Source organism: Amblyraja radiata, chromosome 2, assembly GCF_010909765.2.
Source record: "Amblyraja radiata isolate CabotCenter1 chromosome 2, sAmbRad1.1.pri, whole genome shotgun sequence".
In the NCBI taxonomy this organism is placed as follows: domain Eukaryota; kingdom Metazoa; phylum Chordata; class Chondrichthyes; order Rajiformes; family Rajidae; genus Amblyraja; species Amblyraja radiata.
Window position 1 is genome coordinate 34,708,118 of NC_045957.1, and position 21,907 is coordinate 34,730,024.

Here is a 21,907-nt window from a genome sequence, read left to right on the forward strand (position 1 = left end):
ATGTTGATAAGGAAAAGAGACGGCTGCGAAGAAATAGATGGCTTTTCAGAAGAAACAACCACGAAAACTTTAACAAAAAGGTATTGTGTATGTAGCATACCCTATGTTAGTGAATGATATCATGAAGTGTACACTGTTTTATAAACAACAGAGGGAGCTAATATCTATCAAGCAAACATATATATTCGGTCATATTGAGAAAAGAACCATAACCAAGACTTCATACATCTCTATACCAGATTGCTATAGAATCATTTGAATGGATTGACGAAGGAGGCAAGAACTAATTTAAGGTTTTATTTGAATGGTAGCATTACTGACAATGGACCACTATTGCACCCAAAATATACTAACCTAAAATATGTGATGACGTGCCAGAGTGCTCCTTGAATCCACATTCTACGTGCTGTCAGACATTTCATGATGATTGCTACTAACCCTAAGATAATGACTGGTTAAGTAATTTGCTTGTTGGAGGTACTGGTAAAGATACTTTTAAGAATCTTGAAATTTACTTTATAAACCTCGTGGAGTAGGGGGAAAACAGTTTTTATTAATCGTGCAGAGATTCAAGACTGGTTTCATGTTAAAGATCACTTAATTTTATGTGCCTGATCAGTCAGATTTCAATTGATTATCAGCAAGAATAAATTTATTAAATATTGCTGTTGTTCTGCACAGCCATCGGGATAATACAATATGTTGCTGATGCTGTAGTTTCTGTCCCACAACCTTTCTTTTTCAGTTATATTATACAATAAGATCCTTTGATGGATTGTGGGTGCTTGTGAGGATGCAGGCTTCATTTTTTTACGTGCATTATCTATACAAAGTGATTTACTGTTTTCCAGAATATGTAATTATGTTCTTGGAATGAACAATCAGTAAATTTTAGTTATTTTTCAGACCTAATTGAATTGGTGCTATCAGGCACAACATTCATTGGGGATGATGCCGTGAATTGGTGCTATCAGGCACAATCTGCATTTGGGAATTATGTTTAACAAACGTACTTTAAGGAGGTACACATATCCCCCCCTAATTGCGTAACCTGAATTGAAAAGGAAAGAACTGTCTCGGAAAAATAATGTAAAGATTAGATATTTGGAAGGAATCCTATGGAAATGCATCTCTGTAGATTTCAAGAAATAATTATACCAGGGTTTGCTGTGGAGAATATAAACTGTACAAAGAATGATTTAGACTTTCACTAGATGGACAAACTGTTTACCGGTACTTTCTTTTAGGCCTTGGTAATGGGAACATAATGAGGATTAATTACAAATGTTCTCATTGGCACTTCTGTACTTGTGTAGTTTTATTAAAATCTTTTGAAGGCTCTTGTACATGATATGTTTGCTTTAGTATTCACATTCAATGGATTGTAAACCTTTTAGACCCGGGAGAATGTACTGATGCAGAGATGAGATGGCCCCTGCAAGCAACTGCAGATGCTAGAATCTTGGGAAAAAACTGCTGGAAGGACTCAGCTAGCAAGGCAGCATCTGTGGAAGGAAATTGGTAACAGTCTTGAAGAAGGGTTAGAACTCAAAATGTCATCAGTCCCTTTCCCTCCACAAATGCTGCCTAGCCCACTGAGTTCCTCCTGCAATTTGTTTCTTGTTTTTGTTGTGGTGTGAATTTGTAATTTCTGATCAAATAATGATAAACAGCCAAACTAATGCTGAAAAGGTAATAGATATCATGTGTTCGCTCCAGTTTTTCACAACTGTATGCTGTATGTCCGGGAAATAACAAGGAACCAGCATAAATAAGATTTATTAATGAATAATAAACTGGGTTAAAAGCATGTACAAGCATTTATTTAATAGCTTTCATATAATGATTCTTTTAATTGTGTTTGTCAAGGAGTAATAGGAAGCAACTCCTTGTTCATGACTAGATGAGGGTGACTCTTGAGGAATGGTCCAGAGGCAGGCCATGATAAATGCTGAACATAAATTGCTGAACATTGTTAAAATGCTGAACAAATGTTCAAAAATGGAATACAGAAACAGTTTTCATGTTTGTGCCATAAGAAAAGCTATATATATAAAATATGAAAGGAAACTTGCAAATGCCTTTAAAATTGGCATAAGAAAACTGTTAGGCTGTCAGAAAAAAAGAGAGAAGTTATAATCACATTAACTTTTTCACACTTATTATTCTTATTAGAAAATTATTAGAAATTAAAATAAGAAAATTAGATATGTTGAGAATTAATTTATCTCTGAAGACAATGGTAAATTGAACAGATTAATGAAATTATAATACAGACAGGACAATGATTTACCAAATTTACATAAGCAATTTAACATTATTCAAGAGCATGATGGCATGAATGATATCCACAGGGGCAGATGATTACCATAATTGGATTGAAAACAAAATAGGCCTCAGCCTTGCAGATGCTCTAATTAAACTTCTGAATCTCCGTCGATCCAGTGACATCTTTTATTGAAGATGGAGCAAGCAAAAGTTGTAAAATGTCTCCATTGTTTGGTGAATGTTTCTTTTTTAATGACATGGTGTCTAAAATAACGGACGTCCAGGTGTTACTTTTTGGACATCCAGAAAAAAACTTGATGAAAACCCATAAGAAGCTGTCAGCTAAATTTGAAATTTGTGACACTCTGGTAGACTTATTGGAAAGGGGATTAAGGAATTGAATTGGGATAATACAATTGACAGGATGTAAAGCTGGTGTTCTATACAAACTTGTGTTTGAGCATTAACATTTCACTATATTAAGAGCGCAGACATACGTACATCCAAGTTTGCCAAAGGTAGGTTGTGTTTGGAGCAGTGTAGATGAGGGAATTGCAGAAAAACATTGTTGTTAATAGGAAAATCCATGACAAATTTCAGTTTTTGCAATTGCTTGGTCATTCAATAGAGTATATAAAAATCAAAGAACTTTTTAAAATGGTAAATAGGTTGAAGCATTATAAATGCAATGAAAACTTGAGAGTTGTGTACAGATCATTCCAATGTCTGGGACAGATACAAAAAAACAATAATATAGAACGTAGAACATAGCACACCAAGAAAGGCTATTAGACAATAGACAATAGGTGCAGGAGTAGACCATTCGGCCCTTTGAGCCAGCACTGCCATTCAATGTGATCATGGCTGATCATCCCCAATCAGTACTCCGTTCCTGCCTTCTCTCCATATCCCCTGACTGCTATCTTTAAGAGCCCTATCTAGCTCTCTCTTGAAAGTATCCAGAGAACCGGCCTCCACCGCCCTCTGAGGCAGAGAATTCCACAGACTCACAACTCACTGTGAGAAAAAGTGTTTATTGTATGTACCTCCACCACCACCCTTGGCAGCGCTTTCCAGGTATCCATCACTCTCGGTTTAAGAAAATAACTTGCCTCGCACTTCTCATTTAAACTTAAAACTATGCTCTTTGGTATATTTGACATTTTAACCAAGGGAGAAAGATTCTATCCACGCCTCTCATAATTTTATATACTTTCTTCAGGTCTCCCCTCAATCTCTGATGCTCCAGAGAATACAATCCAAGTTTGTCCAACCTCTCCCATAGTTAGTAGCTATAGATTTGCTGGGTACCCATGTTACATAATCGTGGACGACATCCTGATCACCGGGCGCAATGCACTAGAACATGACTCAAACCTGAACCAGGTCCTGGATCGTGCCAGGGAGGTAAATCTCAAACTCAACCCTCTCAAGTGCAGGTTTTGGGTCGACAAAGTGACTTATGTGGGCCACGTGTTCACCAACAACGGACTTAGGCCAGACCCGTCTAAAACCATTGCCATCAACGAAATGCCAGCACCTACGGATGTGACAGCTATGCAACGATTTTTAGGCATGGTAAACTACCTGGGAAAATTCATCCCAAACTTCAGCGAGCTGCCAGCCCCGCTGCGACAACTGACCCACAAGGATACCCACTGTTCCTGGCACCAACACCAGTAGAGGGCATTTGACACCCTCAAAAAACTAATGTCTTGCGCTCCAACCCTCGCATACTTTGATGCCAAGTTACCCGTAACCCTCATCTGCGATGCCTCCCGGTATGTACTGGGCGCTGCATGCCTACAAGATGACGGAAAGGGTCCCAGACCAGTTGCCTATGCCTGCCGTACCATGACCAAATCAAAAAGGAGTTACTCGCAGTAACCTTTGCCTGCAAGAAATTCAAGGACTTTATCTTTGGCAACCCGATCACGGTCGAAACTGATTACCAGCCCATGGTCAGTGTCCTCAGGAAACCGATCCACACGCCACCAGCGCAATTACAACGCATGATGATGAAACTACAGAGATATGACATCAGATTTACCTACAAACATGGTAAGGACATGCACGTAGCTGACAACCTCTCACGGGCACCTCGACAACCTGCGAAAACCACCTGTCTATTCTCCGAGTCACGTCCTCGCCCCCCTCCTCGCAGCCTACTACCTGGATTGGAGCGGCCTTTCCTGCCGGGGACCGGACCAGAGTTTCAGCGGTGGCGCAGCGCTGGATACATCGCGGAGCGGGCGATTACTTACCTGGATCGCCGTTGAAGCTCCAGAGTGTTGGGCCCGCTGCTTCAACATCGGAGCTGTGGTTTGCAGAGCTTCCAGTGCGGCCGGCGCTGACTTCAACATCGCAAAGTTCTGGGGCCCTTTGCCGAGGGCTGCCAGTGTTGAATCTCCGCTCAACGCGGCCTGTGGACTTCGGGAGCCGCGGACTCCGGTAGGAGGTGGCCGATACGGATGTCCAAGCCGCTGAGGGTGTCCTCCAGTCCCGACGTCGGACTTCCATCACCGCGGCGAGCGAGCCTGAACATTAGGTCGCCCGTAGCGGCGACAGCGGGGGGTTCTGGAGCCCCCCGACCACGGGAGGACACCAGAGGAGGATGACTGAATTTTGGAGCCTTCCCTCACAGTGGGAAACTTTGATCCCGCTGTGTGGGGATATCTGTGTTAAGACTATCGTGTTATGTGCTCTTTATTATTTGTATGGCTGTATGTCGACCACACATTTCACTGTACCAATTGGTACATGTGACAAATAAATGTATCTTGTAAATTGTCAACCGCAGAGCTACGCTCGTACCTGGCCAATATTGACAACGGCATCTAACGGCGAACCCACCAACACCTCCTCCCGGTTAATGAACCGGCACCTCCACGTTCTTACCTGGACCAGCCCGCCAGTCTTCCCTCACGCTCTGCGAATGCCGCTCCAGCTATTCCTCTGCCGGTGCCAGCGCCAGCGCCATCCTTGCCTTCCCTGGTACCCTCATCTCCACCGGTGTCTTCTCCTCCGTGTTCGCCCGATAAGGGACTTGCTACCCCAGCGAAGGATGAGGTGTCTGGTGGGGGTTATTACCGTACACGTACAGGTCGTGTCTGCAAACCAAACCCGCTGATTGGAAAATTTACCGGCTACACCTGAACTGTGCATGACCCGTTTAGTTTTATGTGCTTTCTTATGCAGTAAAGTAATAAATGCCGCAACTTATACTATGTTTCACAATATGGCCTATTAACCGATATGTATATGCTTTACTTCTTTAAGAGGAAGGATGTAGATTAGCCCTTATTAATTCATGCCATTTATAACCTTCACCACACATTTGTGCATGCCACCCTTCACATGGTATTACGGTCAACTGGTCTTGCTACCATCTTGAGGTAATGCCTCATGTCTATGCCTGATGATTGGGAGGGCTGTACCAGCGATGGACCAGGCTGAGTCCACCACTCTTTGCAGCCTTTTGAGTTCCTGTTCATTGCAATTGGCATACCAGGATATGTTGCAACCAGTCAGGATACCTTCCACAGTGCACCTTTAAAATTTGTGAGAGTATTCGGTGATATGAAGTGCTTTGAGAGGCTTATTAAGCAGTACATGGTCTCTAAACTCCCCTCCAGTTTTGACCCGTTCCAGTTTGCTTATCGCCCGAACCGCTCCACAGAGGATGCTATCTCCTCTGCAGTCCACCTGAGCCTACAACACCTGGAGGAGAGGAACACCCACGTGCGGATGCTGTTTGTTGATTTCAGCTCAGCATTTAACACGATAATCCCCCAGCATCTGGTGAGCAAACTGGCACCCCTAGGATTCAATACCATACTATGCAACTGGATCCTGGATTTCCTTTCTGAAAGACCCCAGTCTGTGTGGGTGGGGAAGAACACCTTCTCGGTCATCACACTGAGCACCGGCTCCCCTCAGGGCTGTGTCCTGAGTCCGCTGCTCTTTACATTGATGACACATGACTGTGTCGCCAGGTCCACTACTAACCATATCATCAAATACGCGGATGACACAACAGTAGTGGGCCTCATCCGCAATAACGACGACCAGGCATATAGAGAGGAGGTGGAACAGCTGCTGAGCTGGTGCAGCAGGAACAACCTTCTCCTAAATGTGAACAAAACCAAGGAGATTGTCGTCGATTTCAAAAGGAAAATTCAGCCCAGTCACACTCCACTTTGCATTAACAACTCAGCAGTGGAGCAGGTGAAAAGCATCAAGTTCCTGGGGGTGCATATAACGGACACCTTAAACTGGTCCACAAACATTACATCTCTGGCAAAACGGGCACAGCAGCGGTTGTACTCCCTCCGCAGGTTGAGAAGTTTACACCTCCACCCTCCCATCCTCGCCACTTTCTACAGAAGCACAATTGAGTCGGTCATGACCAGCTGCATCTCTACGTGGTGAGGCAGCTGTACAGCTGCGGACTGGAAGTGCCTTCAGAGAGTGGTGAGGACAGCGGAAAAAATCATTGGGACTTCTCTTCCTTCCATCATGGACATGGGGTACAAGCGCTGTCTGATTAGAGCTAAGGGCATTACCAGAGCCCCCACACACACACCCACAATTTGGACTGTTTATACTGCTTAACTCTGGGAGGAGGTACCACAGCATGAAGAGCGGGACAACCAGGTTCTGCAACAGCTTCATCCCCCAGGCCATAAGATTACTGAACAATCAACAAAACCGAGGCTAGAACTTTTTAAATATCGACACTTTTTAAAAAACTTTTTATATATATTTTATTTTACCGAACCATGCACATGAGGCATTTTTATGGACGCACCTAGCACTTTTACTATTACCTGATTTGGAGTCAAATGCAACGGAATTTCATTCAAGGTGCACTGTGTCTAGGTGTATATCTGAATGACAATAAAGTTTCATTCATTCATATGCTAAATGTTTTTAAACTACAAAGAAAGTAGAGTTGCTGGTATGGCTACTTTGTGATTACATCTATGTGCTGCATTGGGGCAGGTCATCTGACATGTTAATGCTCAGGAATTTGAAGATGCTAACTTCAGTGCCGACTCATTCAATGAAAACTGGTGTGTGGTCGACCTCCCCATTCCGAAGTCATCAATTAGTTCCTTGGTTTAGTTGATGTTAAGTGAAAGATTGTTGTAGCACCACTCAACAAAGTATTTCACCATTCCCCTGCATGCGGACACATCACCACCCGCGATTTGGGCAACAACAGTGGTGTCGCCTACAAGTTTATAGTGAACTGTGTAGGTGGGGGCTAAACACCTCTGATGTTGGTCAGTGAGGAGGAGATGTTACACATCCACACTGATTGTGGTTTGTCGACGAGGAAATCAAGTATCCGGTTGCACATGGAAGTACAGAGGCCCAGGTCTCGTACTCTACTGATAATTTGGAGGTGATGAAAGTGTTGAATGCCGAACTGTGGTTGATGAATGTGCTCCTGTATGTGTTCCTGTTATCCAGATGGTCCAGAACAGAATGGAGAGCCAGCAAGTTAAAATCTGTTGTTGACCTATATAGGGCAAACTGAAGCAATCCAAGTCATGTGTGAGGCAGGAGTTGATTCGGGCTATAACCAACCTCTTGAAGTATCTCGTTATGGAGAATGTATGTGCTAGTGGATGGTTATCATTGAGTCAGGTCACAGTACTCTTCTTGGGCAGGAACCACTAAACTCTGACACGGTTGAGAACCACAACTGATTTTCTCCTCTATAACCTGAAGTAATAATAACTTTTAGTGCCAAAGTACTTGCCGGTCAAACATCTTCATCTCTGCCCGGTTCAATCTGCAAGAGCCATAATGGTTTCCTTGCGTAATCTTAATAAATACTGAGCTACAGTTTCAAAGAATTGACTTTTCATGTGTGAAATAAACTGGAATTTGATTTTCACTAAAAGTGGAGAATGTGATCCATGTACATTTAGATACCATTTCGTTTATTCTCAATCTACTGATCTCACTATCCTTAAATTTGAATGGGATTATCGACTAGACCACCTGATTCTATGGTTAGCCATGACATATACTGAAAATAGTGTTCATGTGTTAAATTTTCGATTAGGTTCAGGCCTGATTCAGCAGCGTTATCCTTATGGGCCTGTCCCACTTAGGCGACTCTGTAGGCGACTGCCAGGGACTAATTTTAATGGAATTCACCTATGACACCTGGCGATAACCTGCGATAGCACCTATGACAGCAAAAATTGTCGCCGCTGTCGCCAAAAATGTTTCAACATGTTGAAAATTTTGTGGTAGTCACCCAAAAAATCGCCCATTACGGCCAGTTAGTTTCCCATTATGTTCATACATTTGATGAGACTATCTCTGAAATTAGATTCCAACAAGTGGTATTGGTTTTAGTTTATTAATGTCAGGTGCATTGAGATACAGTGAAAAACTTAGCTTTTTTGCTGTCCAGACAGATTATACTATATATTAACAAAAGAGAATATAAACAGCGTGCAGAATCTATGTTACTAAAAGTCTGATCTTGACCGCTTTTGGCTCGCTGTGCTGTGATTTCTGAAAGAACGCCGCCACCTACGGCCATCATATTTGGCCACCTCGCTCAGAGCCCCCCTCCGCCTTCCTGGACCAGAGGATTTTTCCCATCGATGAAAAATCAGAGAGATATTAATGTTTTGTAAAAATTTGCCATTCTCTCTGCTGCCCCTGCTGGAGGGAGGGGGAGGGACTATAATACCAGGATGTGGTGTGCCTCACTCAGTCTCTGCAAGATGGAGGAAGCCAGAGGGTCACGTCTCTCTGAGCTCTGAATAACACTGAACACATGTCTACTCAACTGTGAGTGCCCTTAATATGGTTTGAAAATGAAAATATGGTTGGTTTGAAGTAAAAATGCACTGCAAATGGTTGTTTGGGTTGAAGTAAAATGCACTGCAAATGGTTGTTTGGGTTGAAGTAAAAATGCACTGCAAATGATTGTTTGCGTTGAAGTAAAAATGCACTGCAAATGGTTGTTTGGGTTGAAGTAAAAATGCACTGCAAATGGTTGTTTGGGTTGAAGTAAAAATGCACTGCAAATGGTTGTTTGGGTTGAAGTAAAAATGCACTGCAAATGGTTGTTTGGGTTGAAGTAAAAATGCACTGCAAATGGTTGTTTGGGTTGAAGTAAAAATGCACTGCAAATGGTTGTTTGCGTTGAAGTAAAAATGCACTGCAAATGGTTGTTTGGGTTGAAGTAAAAATGCACTGCAAATGGTTGTTTGGGTTGAAGTAAAAATGCACTGCAAATGGTTGTTTGGGTTGAAGTAAAAATGCACTGCAAATGGTAGTTTGGGTTGAAGTAAAAATGCACTGCAAATGGTTGTTTGGTTTGAAGTAAAAATGCACTGCAAATGGTTGTTTGGGTTTTTTTTGGGTTGAAGTAAAAATGCACTCAAATGGTTGTTTGGGGGTTTTTTATGTTGAAGTAAAAATGCACTGCAAATGGTTGTTTGGGGGGGGGGGGGTGGTTGGGTTGAAGTAAAAATGCACTGCAAATGGTTGTTGGGGGGGGGGGGTTTGGGTTGAAGTGAAAAGCCACTGCAAAGGGTTGTTTGTCTAAACTTGACAACTTTCTGTTTGCACTATATTGATTTTAGGTAAAACGCTACCACTTACGGCTGTGATTTTTGCCAATCTTACTCAGTCCCCCTCCGCTGATCAGGTGCAGAGGATTCTTCCCATCAATGAAAAATAAAAGTGTAATTAGTGTTTAAAAAATGTTAAGAATCTCTCTCCTGTCAATCACTCCATGAAGGCCACACCTTTTCTGGTGTAAGGGGGACGGATTATAAAACCCGGACATGTGGGTGTAGCTCAGTCTCTGCATGATGGGGGAGGGAAAGGTCACAACTGTCTGAGCTGTGAATCAACTGAACACACTGAATGTCTAATGAACTGTGAGTGTGGTGTTTTGTGTGGTTTTATGGTGGTTTCACCTTGCTTGAAATGGTATGAAACTGCATTAGGATGTGGTGGCCTTGCACCCTGCATGAAATGGTATGAAACTGCATTTTATTTGGTGGCCTCGCACCCTGCTTGAAGTGGTATGAAACCGCACTTGAATTTGGTGGCCTTGCACCCTGCTTGAAGTGGTTGGAAACTGCACTTGAATTTGGTGGCCTTGCACCCTGCTTGAAGTGGTAGGAAACTGAACCTGAATTTGGTGGCCTTGCACCCTGCTTGAAGTGGTATGAAACTGCACTTGAATGTTGTGGCCTTGCACCCTGCTCGAAGAGGTAAGAAACTGCACTTGAATTTGGTGGCCTTGCACCTTGCTTGAAATGGTAGGAAAATGGATTTGAATTTGGTAGCCTTGCACTCTGCTTGAAATGGAATTTCAAGGAATAGCCGTGAGTCAACTGCCAGCCTACCAGCCATGAGTGTGCTGCCAGCACATCAGGCTTGAGGGACTGAGCTGCCACCCCAATAATCCATTTTTCCCACAATGTCCATACTAGCCCTCTGGAGACCAGTAGCAGGGCTCTCGCTTAACTTTTTCCCCCTGTTGCCAGCCGGGCAACCTTGGCAGCTTTTTAGGTTGCCAAATGACAGTTTAGGTAGTCATTAAAGATGGCTTGCATGACGCATGCGAAAATGTGCTCGGACGAAGTGTGTAGTTACCAGTCGGAATTATACTCAATGAAGCATTCACATATTATTTCTGCTTCAAATAAAGTCACAAACTAAACATATTCACCAATCAAGACATGATATATCCCACAATGTCATGCAGCAAAATTATAATACAGTATCTCAACTCTTTTTACACATTGCAATTAATGCAATTTCTATTAGTTCTTTCCACTTCCAAACAAAAATGTGGTTGGATAATTCAGCGTATGATCAACCTGTGTAAATAAATCCTGGACCATGGTAACATATATGCGTACGTATAGTTGTGAATGTTGCTCATTAAATAACTACAGTACTGATACTCCATATTAAGAGCATTGATTTGCCATTAAAATAAATTCTGTAATAACGTGTCAACAGTAGCAGTGACAATCGAACACTGCGGTTTTAATGTTCCATGTGTTCACAATTTACTTAATCCATCTTTATGGATTAAAACAAATAATAACATTGGGAATTAAAACACATTTGATTGCATTCCGTTATCAAACAGTCAATGTTCGCTCTGAAGACATTCCCAGGACAATAGGGTCAGGGAGGGGTGGGTGTGTGAATCAGTGCGGGGTGGATAGATCGCGGGGGGGGGGGGGAACCACCTATGGAGCGAAGGAAATAGGCAACGTTTCGGGTCAAGACCCTTCTTCAGACTGTTCCTCCCATTCTTCTTGAATGGGAGGATCAGTACAGGATGAATGGGGGGGGGGGGGAGATCAGCGCAGGATGAATGGGAGGAGGTGGGTCAGTACAATGTGGATCGGAGGGTCTGTGCAGGATGAATGGGGAATCACTATAGGATGAATGAGGGGAAGGTGCAGGATAAATGGAGGGTGGGTCAGTACGTGATGAATGCGTGGATTAGTACAGGATGGATGGGGGAATCAGTACAGGATGGATGGAGGAGAAGTGCAGGATTTATGGGAAAGGGGTAAGTACAGGATGAATTGGGGAACCAGTGTAGGATGGATGGGAAGGGGGGTGTGGGTGGCAAGAGAATCAATATGAGGTGGATAGGGTGATCAGCGCAGGATGAATAGATTGGGGGGGGAGGAGATGGGGAGGGGAGCACAGAGGATGTCAGTGAGGACTGAATAGAGGCGGGAATGGGGATCAGTGCGGGATGCAGAGGAGGGGTCCCAGGATAAGGGGGGGGGGGGGGTGGAGGGGGCGTGCAAGAGAGAGAGAGAGAGAGAGAAAGGGGGGCGAGGTATGGAGGAAGGAAGGTCAGCGCTCATCGGACAACATCGCCCCGCTGCCTTGGCCATTGAGAACTCCTCGCCACCGCCTCCCTCCTCCGCCAGCCAACAGCAAGGTGCGGGGCTGAGCGGTGCAGTTCAAAGATCCTATAGCTATAGTATCTTTGGTGCAGCTGCTTCAGAAGGGTCGGAGCGAATGACGGGCCCCGGACAGCGGCAGCAGCGGCCGCGACAGTGGCTCCATCACCTCCTCCTCCCGCACCCCGCCCGCCCTGATAAGGACCGCTGCTTGCAAACCCGCTAACGGCGCTTTCAAAACAAATCCTCACGCAAGCCGAGACCTCCACCTCCCTCCCTCCTCCCGGCCTCGGCGTGCGGGAGGGTTTGTTTTGAAAGTGTGCCGTTAGCGGATTTGCAAGCAGCGGCCGCTGTCAGGGTGGGCGGTGGGCGGGATGAGGAGGAGATGGAGCCGCTGTTCAGGGCCCGTCATTCGCTCCGACCCTTCCTCACCCCGCACCTAGTATCTTACCCACGCAATACAGTCGTCACTGCCGATACAAAACGTTGCGTTCCTTTTCTCCAGATATGCTGCCTGACCCGCGGAGTTACTCCAGTTTTTTGTGTCTAACTTCGGTACAAACCAGTATCTGGTTGCCAAGCCCCAACGGGTTCCACTTAGTCTAGTATAATGCTATAGTTACAGAGAAAGTACAGATAAGAAAAGTGCAAGGAGGTAGATAGGAAGATTAAGAATACATCATTATCAAATGAGAGATCCGTTCAAGAGTCTGATAACGGTGAGGAAGAGGCTTTTCTTTACTCTAATTCAGAGGTAACAAGTCCACGCCGACCATTTACAGAAGCCAATTAACTTACAAACCCACACGTCTGGGATGTGGGAGGAAACCAGAGCACCTAGAAGAAATCCAGATGGTCACAGGGAGAACATGCAAACTCCACACAGACAGCACCGAAGGTCAGGATCGAACCCGGGTCTCTGGCGCTATGAAATTGCAGCTCTACCAGCTACGCCTCAGTGCCGCCAAACTACTAGAACCTGGTGCTATGTACTTTTAAGCTTTTGTATCTTCTGCCTGACAGGAGAGGGAAGAAGAAAGAATCGTCAAAGTGTGAAAGGTTCTTGATAATGATGGCTGCTTTGCTAAGGCACATGTTTGTGCCCTTTAAGAGTAAATTGCAGAAGGCTGACAAAATAAAACCAGTGAAAGTAGAAGAGAATATAGAATGCAATAAAGTACCTTTTTTGATTAATGTTACCAATAAAGATAAAAATGTTTCCTTTATTTAGTAGATACTGGTAGTAGAGGTGGTGGAAGCAGGTATCGAGTGGGATTGTTCTGGGACGCGAGAACTTACTGTTGAGCCTTCCCGAGGTGTCCTGGGCTCAACTCAATGAAACACCAGTGAAGGGAGGTGCCCACTTGATAACCCCAATGATCTACTTGCATCGACACAATCAGTTTAAAAAAAAAAGTGCTTGTTAACATTTAGGTAGCTGATTATTGCATCTGGAGTTAGTTATTGTCCTTAGCATTAGTTTGTACTAGACTAAGTGGGACCCGTTGGGTCCCATGTTCACATGGGAGGCCTGGTCCCCCGACGCAATATTCCACCTCTCCACCAATTCCAATATTGGTGGCCAGTGGGGGGGCTTTCTGGAGCGCTGGTATGGGTTCTTGGGGTGGCAGCTCAGTCCCTCAAGCCTGATCTGCTGGCAACTCACTCACGGCTGGTGGGCTGGCAGTTGACTCATGACTATTCCTTGAAATTCCTTTTCAAGCAGGGTGCAAGGCCACCAAATTCAAATCCATAGTTCCTATCATTTCAAGCAGGGTGCAAGGCCACCAAATTCAAGTGCAGTTTCTTACCACTGAGCAGGGCGCAAGGCCACCAAATTCAAGTGCAGTTTCTTACCACTGAGCAGGGTGCAAGGCCACCAAATTCAAGTGCAGTTTCCTACCACTTCAAGCAGGGTGCAAGGCCACCAAATTCAATTGCAGTTTCCAACCACTTCAAGCAGGGTGCAAGGCCACCAAATTCAGTGCAGTTTCATACCACTTCAAGTAGGATGCAAGGCGGCCAAATTCAAGTGCAGTTTCATTCCACTTCAAGCAGGGTGCAAGGCCACCAAATTCAAGTGCAGTTTCATTCCATTTCAAGCAGGGTGCAAGGCCACCAAATTCAAATGCAGCTTCATACCATTTCTTGCAGGGTGAAACCACCATAAAACCACACAAAACACCAAACTCACAGTTCAGTAGACATTCAGTGTGTTCAGTTGATTCACAGCTCAGACAGTCGTGACCTCTCCCTCTCCCATCATGCAGAGACTGAGCCACACCCACACTTCCGGGTTTTATAACCCCTCCCCCAAAAGGTGTGGCTTTCATGGCGTGATTGACAGGAGAGAGATTCTCAACATTTTTAAAACACTAATAACACTTTTATTTTTCAATGATGGGAAGAATTCTCTGCACCTGCACAGCGGAGGGGGACTGAGTCAGATGGCCAAAAATCACAGCTGTAAGTGGTAGCGTTTTATCTAAAATCAATGTACAGTGCAAACAGGAATTAAGTGCATTTGCAGTAGTGCCTTTTAACTTCAAGCCAAAGCACCCAAGCCGCCAGTTGCAGTAAGTAGTGCCTTTCAACTTCAAGACAATGCACCTACGCCACCATTTGCAATAAGTAGTGCCTTTCAACTTCAAACCAAAGCACCCAAGCCACCATTTGCAGTAAGTAGTGCCTTTCAACTTCAAGCCAAAGCACCCAAGCCACCATTTGCAGTAAGTAGTGCCTTTCAACTTCAAGCCAAAGCACCCAAGCCACCATTTGCAGTAAGTAGTGCCTTTCAACTTCCTGCCACCATTTGCAGTAAGTACTGCCTTTCAACTTCAAGACAATGCACCTACGCCACCATTTGCAATAAGTAGTGCCTTTCAACTTCAAGCCAAAGCACCCGCCGCCATTTGCAGTAAGTAGTGCCTATCGACTTCAAGCCAAAGCACCCAAACCACCATTTGCAGTAAGTAGTGCCTTTCAACTTCATGCCACCATTTGCAGTAAGTGGTGCCTTTCAACTTCAAGCCAATGCACTCAAGCCACCATTTGCAGTAAGTAGTGCCTTTCAACTTCAAGCCGAAGCACCCAAGCCACCATTTGCAGTAAGTAATGCCTTTCAACTTCAAGCCAAAGCACCCAAGCCACCATTTGCTGTATGTAGTGCCTTTCAAGTTCAAGCCAAAGCACCCAAGCCACCATTTGCAGTATGTAATGCATTTCAACTGCATGCCACCATTGCAGTAAGTAGTGCCTTTCAACTTCAAGCCAAAGCACCCAAGCCACCATTTGCAGTATGTAGTGCCTTTCAACTTCAAGCCAAAGCACCCAAACCACCATTTGCAGTATGTAGTACATTTCAACTGCATGCCACCATTTGCAGTAAGTAGTGCCTTTCAACTTCAAGCCAAAGCACCCAAGCCACCATTTGCAGTAAGAAGTGCCTTTCAACTTCAAGCCAAATCACCCAAGCCACCATTTGCAGTAAGTTGTGCCTTTCAACTTCAAGCTAAAGCACCCAAGCCACCATTTGCAGTAAGTATAGACTTTCAACTTCAAGCCAAAGCACCCAAGCCACCATTTGCAGTAAGTAGTGCCTTTCAACTTCAAGCCAAAGCACCCAAGCCACCATTTGCAGTATGTAGTGCCTTTCAACTTCAAGCCAAAGCACCCAAGCCACCATTTACAGTAAGTAGTGCCTTTCAACTTCATGCCACAATTTGCAGTAAGTAGTGCCTTTCAACTTCAAGCCAAAGCACCCAAGCCACCATTTGCAGTAAGTAGTGCCTTTCAACTTCATGCCACCATTTGCAGTAAGTGGTGCCTTTCAACTTCAAGCCGAAGCACCTAAGCCACCATTTGCAGTAAGTAGTGCCTTTCAACTTCAAGCCAAAGCACCCAAGCCACCATTTGCAGTAGGTAGTGCCTTTCAACTTCAAGCCAAAGCACCCAAGCCACCATTTGTAGTATGCAGTGCATTTCAACTGCATGCCACCATTTGCAGTAAGTAGTGCCTTTCAACTTCAAGCCAAAGCACCCGCCACCATTTGCAGTAAGAAGCGCCTTTCAACTTCAAGCCAAATCACCCAAGCCACCATTTGCAGTAAGTTGTGCCTTTCAACTTCAAGCTAAAGCACCCAAGCCACCATTTGCAGTAAGTATAGACTTTCAACTTAAAGCCAAAGCACCCAAGCCACCATTTGCAGTAAGTAGTGCCTTTCAACTTCAAGCCAAAGCACCCGCCACCATTTGCAGTAAGTAGTGCCTTTCAACCAAGCCAAAGCACCCAAGCCACCATTTGCAGTAAGTAGTGCCTTTCAACAATGCCAAAGCACCCGCCACCATTTGCAGTAAGTAGTGCCTTTCATCCTCATGCCACCATTTGCAGTAAGTAGTGCCTTTCAACTTCAAGCCAATGCACCCACACCATCATTTGCAGTAAGTAATGCCTTTCAACTTCAAGCCATAGCACCCAAGCCACCATTTGCAGTAAGTAGGGCCTTTCAACTTCATGCTACCATTTGCAGTAAGTAGTGCCTTTCAACATCATGCTACCATTTGCAGTAAGTAGTGCCTTTCAACTTCATGCCAAAGCACCCAAGGCACCATTTGCAGTATGTAGTGCATTTCAACTGCATGCCACCATTTGCAGTAAGTAGTACCTTTCAACTTCATGCCAAAGCACCCAAGCCACCATTTGCAGTGAGTAGTGCCTTTCAACTTCATGCCACAATTTGCAGTAAGTAGTGCCTTTCAACTACATGCCACAATTTGCAGTAAGTAGTGCCTTTCAACTTCAAACCATAGCACCCAAGCCACCATTTGCAGCAAGTAGTGCCTATCAACTTAAAGCCAAAGCACCCAAGCCACCATTTGCAGTAAGTAGTGCCTTTCAACTTCAAACCAAAGCTCCCAAGCCACCATTTGCTGTAAGTAGTGCCTTTCAACTTCAAGACAATGCACCTACGCCACCATTTGCAATAAGTAGTGCCTTTCAACTTCAAGCCAAAGCACCCAAGCCACCATTTGCAGTAAGTAGTGCCTTACAACTTCAAGCCGAAGCACCCAAGCCACCATTTGCAGTAAGTTGTGCCTTTCATCTTCAAGCCAAAGCACCCAAGCCACCATTTGCAGTAAGTAGTGCATTTCAACAATGCCAAAGCACCCAAGCCACCATTTGAAGTAAGTAGTGCCTTTCAACTTCATGCCACCATTTGCAGTGCCTTTCAACTTCATGCCAAAGCACACAAGCCGCCATTTGCAGTTAGAAGTGCCTTTCAACGTCAAGCTAAATCACCCAAGCCACCATTTGCAGTAAGTAGTGCATTTGAACTTAAAGCCAAAGCACCCAAGCCACCATTTACAGTAAGTAATGCCTTTCAACATTCAAGCCAAAGCACCCAAGCCACCATTTGCAGTAAGTAGTGCCTTTCAACTTCAAGCCAAAGCAACCAAGCCACCATTTGCAGTAAGTAGTGCCTTTCAACTTCAAGCCATAGCACCCAAGCCACCATTTTCAGTAGGTAGTTCCTTTCAACTTCAAACCAAAGCTCCCAAGCAACCATTTGCAGTAAGTAGTGCCTTTCAACCTCAAGCCAAAGCACCCAAGCTACAATTTGCAGTAAGTAGTGCCTTTCAACTTCAAGCCAATGTACACAAGCCACCATTTGCAGTAAGTAGTGCCTTTCAACTTCATGCCACCATTTGCAGTTAGTGCCTTTCAACTTCAAGCCAAAGCACCCAATCCACCATTTGCAGTAAGTGGTGCCTTTCAACTTCCAGCCAAAGCACCCAAGCCACCAAGACACCATTCGCAGTAAGCAGTGCCTTTCAACTTCAAGCCAAAGCACCCAATCCACCATTTGCGGTAAGTAGTGCCTTTCAACTCTAAGCCAAAGCACCCAAGCCACCATTTGCAGTAAGTAGTGCCTTTCAACTTAAAGCCAAAGAACCCAAGCCACCATTTGCAGTTAGTGCCTTTCAACTTCAAGCAAAGCAGCCAAGCTACTATTTGCAGTAAGTAGTGCCTTCCAACTTCAAGCCAAAGCACCCAAGCCACCATTTGCAGTAAGTAGTGCCTTTCAACTTCAAGCAAAGCAGCCAAGCTACTATTTGCAGTAAGTAGTGCCTTCCAACTTCAAGCCAAAGCACCCAAGCCACCATTTGCAGTAAGTAGTGCCTTTCAACTTCATGCCACCATTTGCAGTAAGTAGTGCCTTTCAACTTCATGCCAAAGCACACAAGCCGCCATTTGCAGTTAGAAGTGCCTTTCAACTTCAAGCTAAATCACCCAAGCCACCATTTGCAGTAAGTAGTGCCTTTGAACTTAAAGCCAAAGCACCCAAGCCACCATTTGCAGTTAGTGCCTTTCAACTTCAAGCCAAAGCACCTAAGCCACCATTTGCAGTAAGTAGTGCCTTTCAACTTCATGCCACCATTTGCAGTAAGTAGTGCCTTTCAACTTCAAGCCGAAGCACCCAAGCCACCATTTGCAGTAAGTAGTGCCTTTCATCTTCAAGCCAAAGCACCCAAGCCACCATTTGCAGTAAGTAGTGCCTTTCAACGTCAAGCTAAACCACTCAAGCCAACATTTGCAGTAAGTAGTGCCTTTGAACTTAAAGCCAAAGCACCCAAGCCACCATTTGCAGTTAGTGGCTTTCAACTTCAAGCAAAGCACCCAAGCCACTATTTGCAGTAAGTAGTGCCTTCCAACTTCAAGCCAAAGCACCCAAACCACCATTTGCAGTAAGTAGTGCCTTTCAACTTCATGCCACCATTTGCAGTAAGTAGTGCCTTTCAACGTCATGCCAAAGCACCCAAGCCGCCATTTGCAGTTAGAAGTGCCTTTCAACGTCAAACTAAATCACCCAAGCCACCATTTGCAGTAAGTAGTGCCTTTCAACTTAAAGCCAAAGCACCCAAGCCGCCATTTGCAGTTAGAAGTGCCTTTCAACGTCAAGCTAAATCACCCAAGCCACCATTTGCAGTAAGTAGTGCCTTTCAACTTAAAGCCAAAGCACCCAAGCCATCATTTGCAGTAAGTAGTGCCTTACAACTGCATGCCACCATTTGCAGTAAGTAGTGCCTTTCAACTTCATGCCAAAGCACACAAGCCGCCATTTGCAGGTAGAAGTGTCTTTCAACGTCAAGCTAAATCACCCAAGCCACCATTTGCAGTAAGTAGTGCATTTGAACTTCATGCCAAAGCACCCAAGCCGCCATTTGCAGTTAGAAGTGCCTTTCAACGTCAAGCAAAGCACCCAAGCCACTATTTGCAGTAAGTAGTGCCTTCCAACTTCAAGCCAAAGCACCCAAGCCACCATTTGCAGTAGGTAGTGCCTTTCAACTTCAAGCCAAAGCTCCCAAGCCACCATTTGCAGTAGGTAGTGCCTTTCAACTTCAAGCCAAAGCACCCAAGCCACCATTTGCAGTAAGTAGTGCCTTTCAACCTCAAGCCAAAGCACCCAAGCCATCATTTGCAGTAAGTAGTGCCTTTCAACTTCATGCCACCATTTGCAGTAAGTAGTGCCTTTCAACTTCAAGACAATGCACCTACGCCACCATTTGCAATAAGTAGTGCCTTTCAACTTCAAGCCAAAGCACCCAAGCCACCATTTGCAGTAAGTAGTGCCTTTCAACTTCAAGCCGAACACCCAAGCTACCATTTGCAGTAAGTAGTGCCTTTCATCTTCAAGCCAAAGCACCCAAGCCACCATTTGCAGTAAGTAGTGCCTTTCAACTTCAAGCCAAAGCACACAAGCCGCCATTTGCAGTTAGAAGTGCCTTTCAACGTCAAGCTAAATCACCCAAGCCAACATTTGCAGTAAGTAGTGCCTTTGAACAAAGCCAAAGCACCCAAGCCACCATTTGCAGTTAGTGCCTTTCAACTTCAAGCAAAGCACCCAAGCCACTATTTGCAGTAAGTAGTGCCTTCCAACTTCAAGCCAAAGCACCCAAGCCACCAATTGCAGTAAGTAGTGCCTTTCAACTTCATGCCACCATTTGCAGTAAGTAGTGCCTTTCAACTTCATGCCAAAGCACCCAAGCCGCCATTTGCAGTTAGAAGTGCCTTTCAACGTCAAACTAAATCACCCAAGCCACCATTTGCAGTAAGTAGTGCCTTTCAGCTTAAAGCCAAAGCACCCAAGCCACCATTTGCAGTAAGTAATGCCTTTCAACTTCACGCCAAAGCACCCAAGCCACCATTAACAGTAAGTAATGCCTTTCAACTTCAAGCCAAAGCACCCAAGCCACCATTTGCAGTAAGTAGTGCCTTTCAACTTCAAGCCAAATCAACCAAGCCACCATTTGCAGTAAGTAGTGCCTTTCAACTTCAAGCCAAAGCACCCAAGCCACCATTTTCAGTAGGTAGTGCCTTTCAACTTCAAGCCAAAGCTCCCAAGCCACCATTTGCTGTAAGTAGTGCCTTTCAACTTCAAACCAAAACTCCCAAGCCACCATTTGCAGTAAGTAGTGCCTTTCAACCTCAAGCCAAAGCACCCAAGCTACCATTTGCAGTAAGTAGTGCCTTTCAACTTCAAGCCAATGTACACAAGCCACCATTTGCAGTAAGTAGTGCCTTTCAACTTCATGCCACCATTTGCAGTTAGTGCCTTTCAACTTCAAGCCAAAGCACCCAATCCACCATTTGCAGTAAGTGGTGCCTTTCAACTTCAAGCCAAAGCACCCAAGCCACCAAGACACCATTCGCAGTAAGCAGTGCCTTTCAACTTCAAGCCAAAGCACCCAATCCACCATTTGCGGTAAGTAGTGCCTTTCAACTCTAAGCCAAAGCACCCAAGCCACCATTTGCAGTAAGTAATGCCTTTCAACTTCACGCCAAAGCACCCAAGCCACCATTTGCAGTAAGTAATGCCTTTGAACTTCAAGTCAAAGCACCCAAGCCACCATTTGCAGTAAGTAGTGCCTTTCAACTTCAAGCCAAAGCAACCAAGCCACCATTTGCAGTAAGTAATGCCTTTCAACTTCAAGCCAAAGCACCCAAGCCACCATTTGCAGTAAGTAGTGACTTTCGCCCTCAAGCCAAAGCACCCAAGCCACCATTTGCAGTAAGTGGTGCCTTTCAACTTCAAGCCAAAGCACCCAAGCCACCAAGACACCATTCGCAGTAAGCAGTGCCTTTCAACCTCAGCCAAAGCACCCAAGCCACCATTTGCAGTAAGTAGTGCCTTTCAACTTCATGCCAAAGCACCCGCCACCATTTGCAGTAAGTAGTGCCTTTCAACTTCAAGCCAAATCACCCAAGTCACCATTTGCAGTAAGTAGTGGCTTTCAACTTCAAGCCAAAGCACCCAAACAACCATTTGCAGGCATTCCCTTTTTCCTTCAAACAAACCATATTTTCATTTTCAAACCACATTAAGGGGACTCACAGTTGTGTAGACATTTGTTCAGTGTTATTCAGAGCTCAGAGAGACTTGAACCTTGGCTTAATCCATCTTGCAGAGACTAAGTGAGGCACACCACTTCCTGGTTTTATAGCCGCTCCCCCTCCCTCCAGCAGGGGCAGCAGAGAGAATGGTGTTTTTTTAAAAAACATTAATATCTCTCTGATTTGTCATCGATGGGAAAAATCCTCCGCACCGGTAAGGCGGAGGGGGGCTCTGAGCGAGGTGGCCAAAAATGGCGGCTGTAGGTGGCTGCGTTCTGTCGGAAATCGCAGCACAGTGGGCTAAAAGCGGTCAAGA

The 21,907-nt window shown here is 44.9% G+C and overlaps 1 protein-coding gene across 1 annotated transcript in view; it reads left to right on the top strand.

The window, feature by feature from the left end:
* Positions 1-21,907, top strand: part of LOC116988265 — a 94,968-nt gene that overhangs the window by 35,748 nt on the left and 37,313 nt on the right. The window lies entirely within an intron of this gene.